At 47.1% G+C, this 9,350-nt stretch overlaps 1 protein-coding gene across 13 annotated transcripts in view; it reads right to left on the reverse strand.

Moving 5' to 3' along the window:
* Positions 1–3,413, reverse strand: part of ZNF280D (zinc finger protein 280D) — an 81,450-nt gene extending 78,037 nt beyond the window's left edge. For 7 of the 13 annotated variants that reach the window (XR_004002286.1, XR_004002282.1, XR_004002283.1 and 4 more), the window contains exon 1: positions 3,179–3,413. The gene's annotated coding sequence lies outside the window, so the exon portion shown is untranslated. Of the gene's footprint in view, positions 1–2,599; positions 2,815–3,178 lie in introns of those variants that run through there. The other 6 variants (XM_030577342.1, XM_030577338.1, XM_030577347.1 and 3 more) reach the window with 3 other exon arrangements.
* Positions 3,414–9,350: the final 5,937 nt, after the last annotated feature.

Raw genomic sequence — 9,350 nt, forward strand, 5'->3', positions numbered from 1 at the left:
GAAGGGGGGGGGGAACACACAGAGGCTGGAGTGCCACTGCTATGGAAATGACAGCCATTTTACCCAAATTATCTGCCTTATTTCTATCACAGCCATTGCTTTTCCAGCACTTGGCCAAGATTAAAACTTGAATGAGAGCTACTTGAACCTTAATCTCAGTAAGGGGGTAGCAATGATAGAAATTGTGAAGGGGTGGACGGAAGAAGTATCTGGAGAATACATTCGGGACTGCTTTTTTTTTTTTTTTTTTAATTAACGAGGGAGTAAATCCACCCTTTATTCGAAAAGTTTGCTGTTTCATGTGCTTGTGAATCCCAAGCTGCTTCTACAATCTTAGGCCGTATTGCTGGCCAAAAGCACTTTGAAACAAATGGATACACATGCCTAGCCATATGCAAGTGCCAGACTCAGACATCACATCAGCTATCCTGGACTTAATCTGGCAGCCACAAATTACTGAGGTTTTTTTTGTTTTCCAATCTTTTATTTAAAAATACCAATAATTAAAAAGGCAAGGCATCTGCAAAACCAGTTTGCTTTCTTCTTTCTTAAGTTTCCCTTCTTCTCAGTAAGAGGACCTCTTCTGAAATTCACTTCCTTTAATGGTGCAGAGTCAAAATTCACCAGGCTTTAAGGCAACGTGCACCACACATCTTTTCTTAGGCTTCTACAAGGGTTAATACTGATATTCACTGACTGGATATTGATTGCATTTTCAAGAATAACTATTATTTGACTTTTATTTATAAAGCAATTTGTTGAATTAAAACTATACACATTTGCACGAGGAATATGACTGAGAAAGGCACAATAACTCATATACTACAATATAATTGTGTTACTTCTGAATTATCAAAGATAAGATGAGGGCCTATATCATCCAGTTAATTTAAAAGTGAGGTCATATGCTGTTTAACACCTCATGTCAAACACTCCTTATGTACCTCTTTCAAGAAGTTTCTTCCATCTTTTCTAGGGATATCCTTAAAATAAAGGACTGATAAGTAAGGTTGTATGAAAGTTGCTGATTTTTTTTTTTGGTTCAAAAGTAACAGTCACTTCAAGTACCATAAAAAAAAAGTTTTAAAAAAATTTGGTAGCAGCGTGATGCCAGGTCATAAAGTTATTGAAACTTGCCGAAACTATACAAAACTGTAGCGTGTGTTAAAAGTTTGTGATTTTGCTGCAGAAACTTAATCTGCACTTTTCTTACAGCCTGACTGACAAATTGTCGACATAGCAGTCCGAGGTACTGTCATCTTTCAATGGCAAATAAATCTGATATCTTGCTGCATATGCGCCTCTACCAAATGGGAAGTGGGATCCTGACATAGCAAATGTTAAGAACTAAAAGCACCATCTAAACTTAGATCCTATGCATAACTGATTAGAACTGTGGAGTAAACTTCATTTTCTTAGAAACATGGAAATGCTCTAAGTTTTAACTTTTAAAAACAAGTTTCAAGTTTTCTTCATGGTATGACAAAACTTCTCGAAAGAGGATTGCTAAAAAAAATTAAAAATAAGTATGAGCAGCTAGAAAAAAAAGCTGGCCAATATTGCTACATTCCTGAACACTAGTCATGAATGTTCATTACAGCAGGCAAAACTGTATCCACTTTTAGGATGATATTACTCAACTCTAATAATCAGACTGCGTGAGCTTGATGAAAGTCGAAAAATCAACTCCGCATCTTACTGAACAAAATCAAGTGAAAACTAAGTTCATGATGGAATACGAGTTTTTGCTTCTCTGCATAGCTGTTCTATCTCCACTTTAATACCATAGATGTACACTCAGCACAACTGTAATAGGCTTACTAAATATACATGTTCCCATCCTTATTGTGGAGTGTAATAATAAGTTTGAGTGTTTACATACACTAAAAAAAGTAACAGGTGTTTGAGAAATATGAAATAAAAAGTGGGCAAGAATATAAGGGGAGAAGGGGGGAAGAACTTTTTACATTTTTGTAGCATGTCATGTCAAAAACAAAGTTACTGAAATCCCTCAGCAATTTATAGTTAATATGTTACCACCTTCAGTGTTCTGAGGAAATTCCAATATGGATAATTTCCATGGGCCTATAAATCCTTTTATGAAATCGGAAGTAACTATCCTTGCAGAGATGTCAGTAAAGCTTTTCAGACTGGCCTTGCTTGTCTGTCAATTTGTCATGACAATAGTTAAATGATGTAATGACACTGACTGTTAAACTTTAACATTTGCCCTTTAAGACTCGCTTTAAGAAGCAAAGCTAAATTTTACATCACAAGCCCAAAGTTCAACCTAAATCATCCACCCGGCCACCGCTTTACATCTGGTCCACACTACTTCACTTAGCATGATTTAATGGCATATGGACAATTTACTAGGGCAATGTCATGGTTTGCATGGTCTTGGTTTGTTTTAGAGGCTGTCAAACATTGGGTCGGTGATGAACATACTTAAAAGAAACTAAATGATGAATTTTAAGTTTGATGCAAATTTTAAAAAACATTAAGTATCCAGCCTAGTGGTGAAACTTCCCTTTAAAAAGCACCTTCCTGCCTCACTGTCATGAGGTGGTAAGTGCCTCCCAAAGAAAGGCAACGTTACCTTTTGTAAACAAATGAGAAGTTCTCACCCCAAGCTCAAATGGGTGTGAGGTGAAGCCAGGGCAGGGCACAGAGAGCCTGGGGCAGCAGTGTGGCTCCCTCTGGAACTGTTCTCTTGAACGTGGCCTCAACATGTCCCTCTGACACTCCGTGACCCCAGGTGTCTGAAACTAGGGCTGGGTTTGGCCTCGGGCAGGAAGCGGTTGTATGGGGATCAGAAACCTGCTTGCACAGCTAGAAGAACGGGGAGGGAGGATCTGTAACACCCATTCACAAACTATACGGGATGCACCAACAAAGCGCGGACACGGCAGGATCAGCCCAGGAAGCTCCCGTCCCCCGCTTCAAGCGGAGACTAACAGGCTCACTAGAAAGCCTGCGAGCCCCAGGGGTAGCCGGTCCAGGCAAGGGGGGGGGGGCGCTACAAGGCCACGCTCCGAGCCAAGATGGCGTCGGTCTCATAGGCGACAATCCCACCGGTGGCCCACCCGCCGCTAAGCAACAGCAACTCCCTCCGCACGGGAAGGCCCTGAGCAGGCCGTCCCTGGGCGGAGGGGACAGAAGGAGCGCGCCGGCTTACCGTGCTGCGCGCGTGAAGAGGCCGCGGCAGGCTCGCTCCCTGACTGACTGGGGGATGGGATGGGAGGGGACGGCTCCGGCGGAGGATCCTCACATTGCCTAGCCGTGGCGCCCAACCTCAGCCTCCTGCTACTGCAGCCGCCGCTACTGGGAAAGGAGGGGGGGTGTTTGCCGAACCCGGCGCGCTGGCTGATGGGTAAAGTGCAGGTCAGCCCCACAGAAGCGCCTGCTTTCCGGCAGCCGGCGGGGTGGGGGCGGGGCAGTGCGGGGGAGGCCGCTACAATGCACGCAGCGCCATGTGCCTGGCCTCACACCCTACAGGAGCGCAGGGCAGGCCTTGCCTGTAGGCCGCACCCTCAGAGCTTTCCCTGGCCAGGAGAGCTCTACTGCAACAACACAGTACTACTCCCCTCTCACCCACCTGGGGCAGGACTCAGAAGCAAGCCCCCCTTCCATACCTATCCCAGCACCCACAGAGACACAGCCAGTGAGTGGGCTGGGCCACTGCTGCCCCACCAGCACCCCAGGGACACATGCCATCAGGACTGTCCTTAGGCATATGCAGAATATGCAGCTGCACCAAATTGCCCCAAATTTTGTGGTGCCCTACACAGCTACATGCTTCATATGTGGCAGTGCCAGCGGACAGCCCCATTCCCCAGCTAGCCCCCCTGTGGGGTGTTCCTACTGCAATGGGCAGGGTCAACTCCCTCTGCCCCAGCCCTGTCTTTTCCTACCCCCATTTTCCACCCCTTTTCCCAAGCCCCCTCCCCTGGAATGGATGGGGGCCAGGGGATGAGCAGGGGGGCTGGCAGCAGGAGTTAGGGCTACCCCCGCACTCACTGTCCGTGGCAGGAAGCAGAGCAACCCAGCCCCATCCCGCTCCACACCACTGGCTCCCTGCTGTGTTGGTGAGTGGGGGGAGGAGGAGCAGGGGTGGACCCCAAACTCCATCCCTGAGCAACAAGGCTGGGGCGGGGGGAGATGAACAGGCTGGGGATGGGTCATTCCACTTCCTTCTGCTGGTGCCAGGCCCCCTGCTAATCCCCCAGGCCGCTCTGTTCATGTGAGGCCCCCAAAGCAGCTCCCCACAGCTACTGCCTCCATAGCTGTTGAGCACAGCCCAGACCCTCTGCGGGGGAAGGGGGAGCAAAAGCAGGTGCTCGGGCAATGTAGGGCATGATAATTGGTAGGAATGGGGCTGCATGCCATGGCCTGAGCTGCCCTCCTATTATCAAGGGACTCAGGCCACCTCATGAACCAAACCCACAGGAAGCCCAAATCACAGAAAGAGACTGATGCCTTGCACCAGGAAGCCTAGATTGCACTGTGTACCAGGTCTACAGAAGCAGGATGTATGCCACAGAGTAAGCCAGGTTCACAGCACAGCCAGCAGCCTCTGTAGCACCAGGCACAGACAGGTCCCTGGGGAAGCCCAGACTGGGATATTGCTTTCCGCCCACAATATAACCAACCACAATTACTAATAACTCCCTGTGTCATATACCTATGATCAGAATATTAGTTCACTTCAGGGAAAGTTGTACCTTCAGTAAATACAAAGTGCAACAATCTGCCAAGTATAGTGAACTAATGGAACACAAAATATGAAACTTTAACACTACATGTACATTTTATAATAGCTCTATGCACGTTTTTATTAACAAGTATAAAATGAGTGAAAATGAGAAAAATATTTAAATCTGACAATATTCATGTCTAAATATTTGCATATATATTTGTTATTGTTCATGTAACTTGTTTAGCTCTAGTGTGCTTGGTTCTATACAAAAACCCAAAAGTAATTCGGGGAATTTACAATCTAAGACTGATCCTGCAGTCCGATGTGCACAATGGATCCTTACGGACATGCAGAGTCCCACTATAGTTGACAGGACTCCACCTGGACATAAGGATTTGCCCACATGTATCAAATATCAGACTGTGAGGGTCCAGCCTTGCAAACCTTTACTCAACTAGGTACAACAACCTTATTTATTTTAGTGGCACTACTTCTGGTCTAAAGGATCAGGCCTTACACAGTGAGGAAAAAGACCTCAACAGAGACTAGTGGCAATTTCTATCTTGGACCATTTCCCCCATCTCGTTTTAATATGATGGAAAACAGCATTTTTACTAAGTTCAGTTAATACTCTTATGTAAAATTTTCTGAGTCAGAATGAAAAGGACCAACTTTAACACATTAAACCTTTCACATGCCTTTCGCGCTGCCTACTACTATTCCTCCCCCAAGAGGACAAAGCTGCTCCACCCCAAATATTATGGAGGTGATTAGAGTTCTGTGATTAAGCTTGAATCTAGACTTCTACTCTAAGCCCCATTTTCTACCCTACAACAACAGGGCATACAACTATTTTCTACCCTGTAATTTTAGAAGAAAGTAACAGATTGGTTTCCAATTTGTTATTCCTATTATAGGGTGCAAAAAGCCCTCCCCCCCCACGAGAATTTGAAATATACAGGACTGAAAGACATTTATATGCTACTTGATTCAAAATTACCTATGTGCTAGATTATTCCCCAGTGTCTTTTTTTTTTTCAGCCCACACATTCTGAAAACCTACTGCTGCTGACAACTTCCATAGTTGCACTCAAATGCCACTCACAGCACAGGTTTCTTCTCCATATGGGCATTTTCCAGAAGAGAAGAATTATTGACTTAAGACATAGTGAGTAGGAAGAGATCAGGCTAGACAAAACAGTTTAAACTAGGAAGTGTCCTGTTTGTTTCATACTATTCTGTATGATTTTGAAAGACTCTAGAAGTTTTTCAGAAGAAGAGAAAACAGTTCAATAATACTTTATTTTATAAACTGTACAGCCTCTGACTACAGCATTCAACTGTTTTAACAATGAGCCCATCCAATCCACTCTTGCAATTCCATCTCATTCACTATGCACCTTCCAATTTTTGCAACAAGTGAGGCTGGGTCTTAAAGACAACAGCCTCCTTTACTACACAATCCTGATTCCTCCCCAGAGTAGATACAGCCTATGCACCAAATCATAGGCACCAATTCTGTGGGTGCCCCAAGGCTGGAGCACCCACAGGGAAAAATTAGCAGGTGCTCCACACCCCCTGGCAGGCAGGCTCCGCCCTGCCTCTTCCCCTGAGCGCACTGCGTCCCCGCTCCTCCCCCTGCGTCCCAGCGCTTCCCACGCACCAGCCGCTTAACAGCTGTTTGGCAGCACTTAGGACTTTCCAGGAAGGAGGGGGAGGAGTGGGGATGCGGTGAACTCAGGGGAGAAGGCACAGAAGAGGCGGGGCGGGGGCAGAGACTTGGAGGAAGGGGGTGGAATGGGGGCAGGGCTGGGGTGGGAAAAGGCGAGGCAGGACAGGGACTTTGGGGAAGGGGTGGAATGAGGGCAGGGCAAGGGCAGTCCAGGGACAGGAAGAGGCCAGGGCCAGGATTGGGGGAGGGGGCGAGCACCCACCAGGCAGAGGGAAAGTCTGTGCCTATGCACAAAATGATGTAGGGGTCCTGTGGAAAAAGTAATATGTGAACACGAAATTAGAGACTGAATCATAATGTGTATGCACAGGGGGCCTGAATTAAAGTTGTACAGTTTCCCAAAGCTTGATCTCTTCTGCCCTGTCCAGCCTGGTCCTGTCCCATTTCTGTCTCCTTGTCCCATTGTGCTTGCCCAGCTACTCCCAGTTCCCCTCTCTAAGCTCCTCATCTGATCCATCTCTCCTCCTACAACTCCAAACTGGCTCCCATTCCTAATCTCTATCCCCAGGCTCCTCATCCAGTCTCAGTCCCTCCATGACCAGCCCTCCCCAATTCCTTGCCTCAGTCTTCCCACTCCCTGACTCTTTGTCCCAGTGTCTTTGCCCAGTCGGTCCCAGTTCTCCCCCTGCATGGCATGTCATTGTCTGGATGGTCTCCTCATTTCCATTTCCCCCTCACTGATTCCTCATCTCAGTATCCTTGTTCAGTCAATCACAGTCTCTTGCCTACCCCACCCCACCCCACCCCAAGCCAACTGGCTCCCAGTGCCCACCTCTTTGTTCAATCAGTCCCAGTCTCCCCTCCCTACCCCCTTTGGCTCCCAGTCACAGCCTTCCTTCCACCACCACCCCAAGTTCCAAGTCTCAGCCTCCTTACCAAACTAGTACCAATTTTTTCCCCACCTTCCAGTTTCCATCTGACCATACTCCTGCCCCAATCACACAAAAGGAGCTGTAAGATGATTGAGCATACTCCATTGTTTTGAGGAGCTGGTGCATGCTCAGTTTGGTTAGTAGTAGGAGCTGTGAGGTCAGTCTGTATTCTACTGTGGTTCCACGGCCGGCTGGGAATATTACTTGGTGACTCCTTCATGGAGCTGTGAGCATGAGCATGTACCTGGCATGATTCATGAACTCTCCTGACACCTGTCCTTTTGCAGTGTGAGGGAGATCCTCATCTATGTAGTGTGTGTCAGGTTGCAGCCCCTCTTCTGGCTCCTCCAGAACTTCCTACTGAGGTTCTGACTGCACTTCTCCCCTCATCTCCTGATTTTTGCACACTCCATCTGCAGCCCCATTATGTCACAAGACGTCCTCATCAAGTTTCTCCTGACACTGGCCAAGACAATCATCCATTACAGCAGGAGGAGGAAACTGGGTGGAAGGTTGCTCTGCAACTGTGGAGCCTGCTTCCGTTCCTTTATCCAACCACATCTCCAGGCAGAGTTACTCTGGGTGGTGTCCACTAACTCCTCAGACACCTTTGAGAAGCAGTGGGTGATGTGAAGCATTCTCTGCTTGTTGTCCTCTTCCAGTTCCCTGACTTTTACCATGTGACCATCCCTGTTTCTTCATTTGTAGTCCCCACTATTCAGCTGTGGTCCAAGTTCACTAGTCCCTCTCCCCTGGCTAATGAGGAGGGCCTTTAGCTTCATCTCCCACCACCCACAGTAGGTGCTAGGAGCGATGAGAGGCAACAAGCATGTTTAGTGAGGAACAGAATCTTTAGAGATTTTAGTAACCAAGATGTAAGTCTCTAGTTAGTGTCATGGATCCACAGTATTGTGCTGTGCCCCCAGCTTTGGAACAGTGTGCAAGACCCCTAAGGGGTCTCCCTCTTCCTGCACAGGATACGCTACATGACCTCACCATCTCCTCAGACTGAATCTCGGGGGCTCCAGCACTCTTGCTTCACAGCATGAGCTCTGTTCAGTGAGTCCAAATGAGAGAGATTCCTGGTAGACTTGTGCACTCTTCCAGAAGTTTCAGGATTAATGCACCTCATCATGCGTTTGCAGTGACACTCAAACAGCATTGTCAAAACTCTACAGTTTACTAGTCAACTGGAACACAGCATAGGAGTCATTAGGTTAGTGTAGTGAAATGAAGGTTAAAGCATAGACATTCTGGTCAGCACAGAAACCCAGCCGAGCTATAGTGAATACCATTGTTCAAGCTCCATGTGCCTCTGAGTCTGACCTTCTTGCTCAGTTCCCAGGTGAAAATAAAGACTTCTTCCAACAGCTAACTCTTATTCCCCCACCTTCCCAGTCCTTTGTTCTCAAGCTAGGGAATGTTGCTGAGCATTCCTGCTGAGCTTTCCTGCAGAGAGGTGGGGAAATCCATCTCCCTCCAGATCATTACTTGCTAGGTGTCACTGTCTGGTGATTGCCTTTGCCATGTCTTCAGAGATTCTCCACTGATATGGGGTCAGCCTCAGGCAGTCCTTCTTCAATGACCCATTTAGTCTCAGACAGCAAGGCAACATTCACACTCATGTTTCTTAGGCCTGGTCTACACTAAAAGGTTAGGTCAAAGGAACTCACCTTAAGTCGACCTGTTAATGAATGTGTCAACACTACCAGGTTCTTTACGCTGACCTAAGTCACTTCTAATGTCTGTTTCTGTAATCCACCTCTGCGAGAGGCATAGCACTTACTTCAATTTTCATGGGTTGACTGCGAGGTAGTGCAGACGCAGCGTTGTGTAATTTTACTTAATTGGCCTCCAGGTGGTGCCCCCCAATACTCATCAGTGACTGTTCTGGAGATCATTCTCAACTCTACTGCACTGGAGCCAAGTACACAGAAAACAGCCCCTCCCCTGCTAAAGCCCCGGGAATGTTTGATTTCCCATTTCCTGTTTGATTAGCATTGGGAGCATGCCAGCTTGAGCACAGCTGATCATGGACACTACAAGC

The sequence above is a fragment of the Gopherus evgoodei genome, chromosome 10, assembly GCF_007399415.2.
Source record: "Gopherus evgoodei ecotype Sinaloan lineage chromosome 10, rGopEvg1_v1.p, whole genome shotgun sequence".
Classification (NCBI taxonomy): Eukaryota; Metazoa; Chordata; order Testudines; family Testudinidae; genus Gopherus; species Gopherus evgoodei.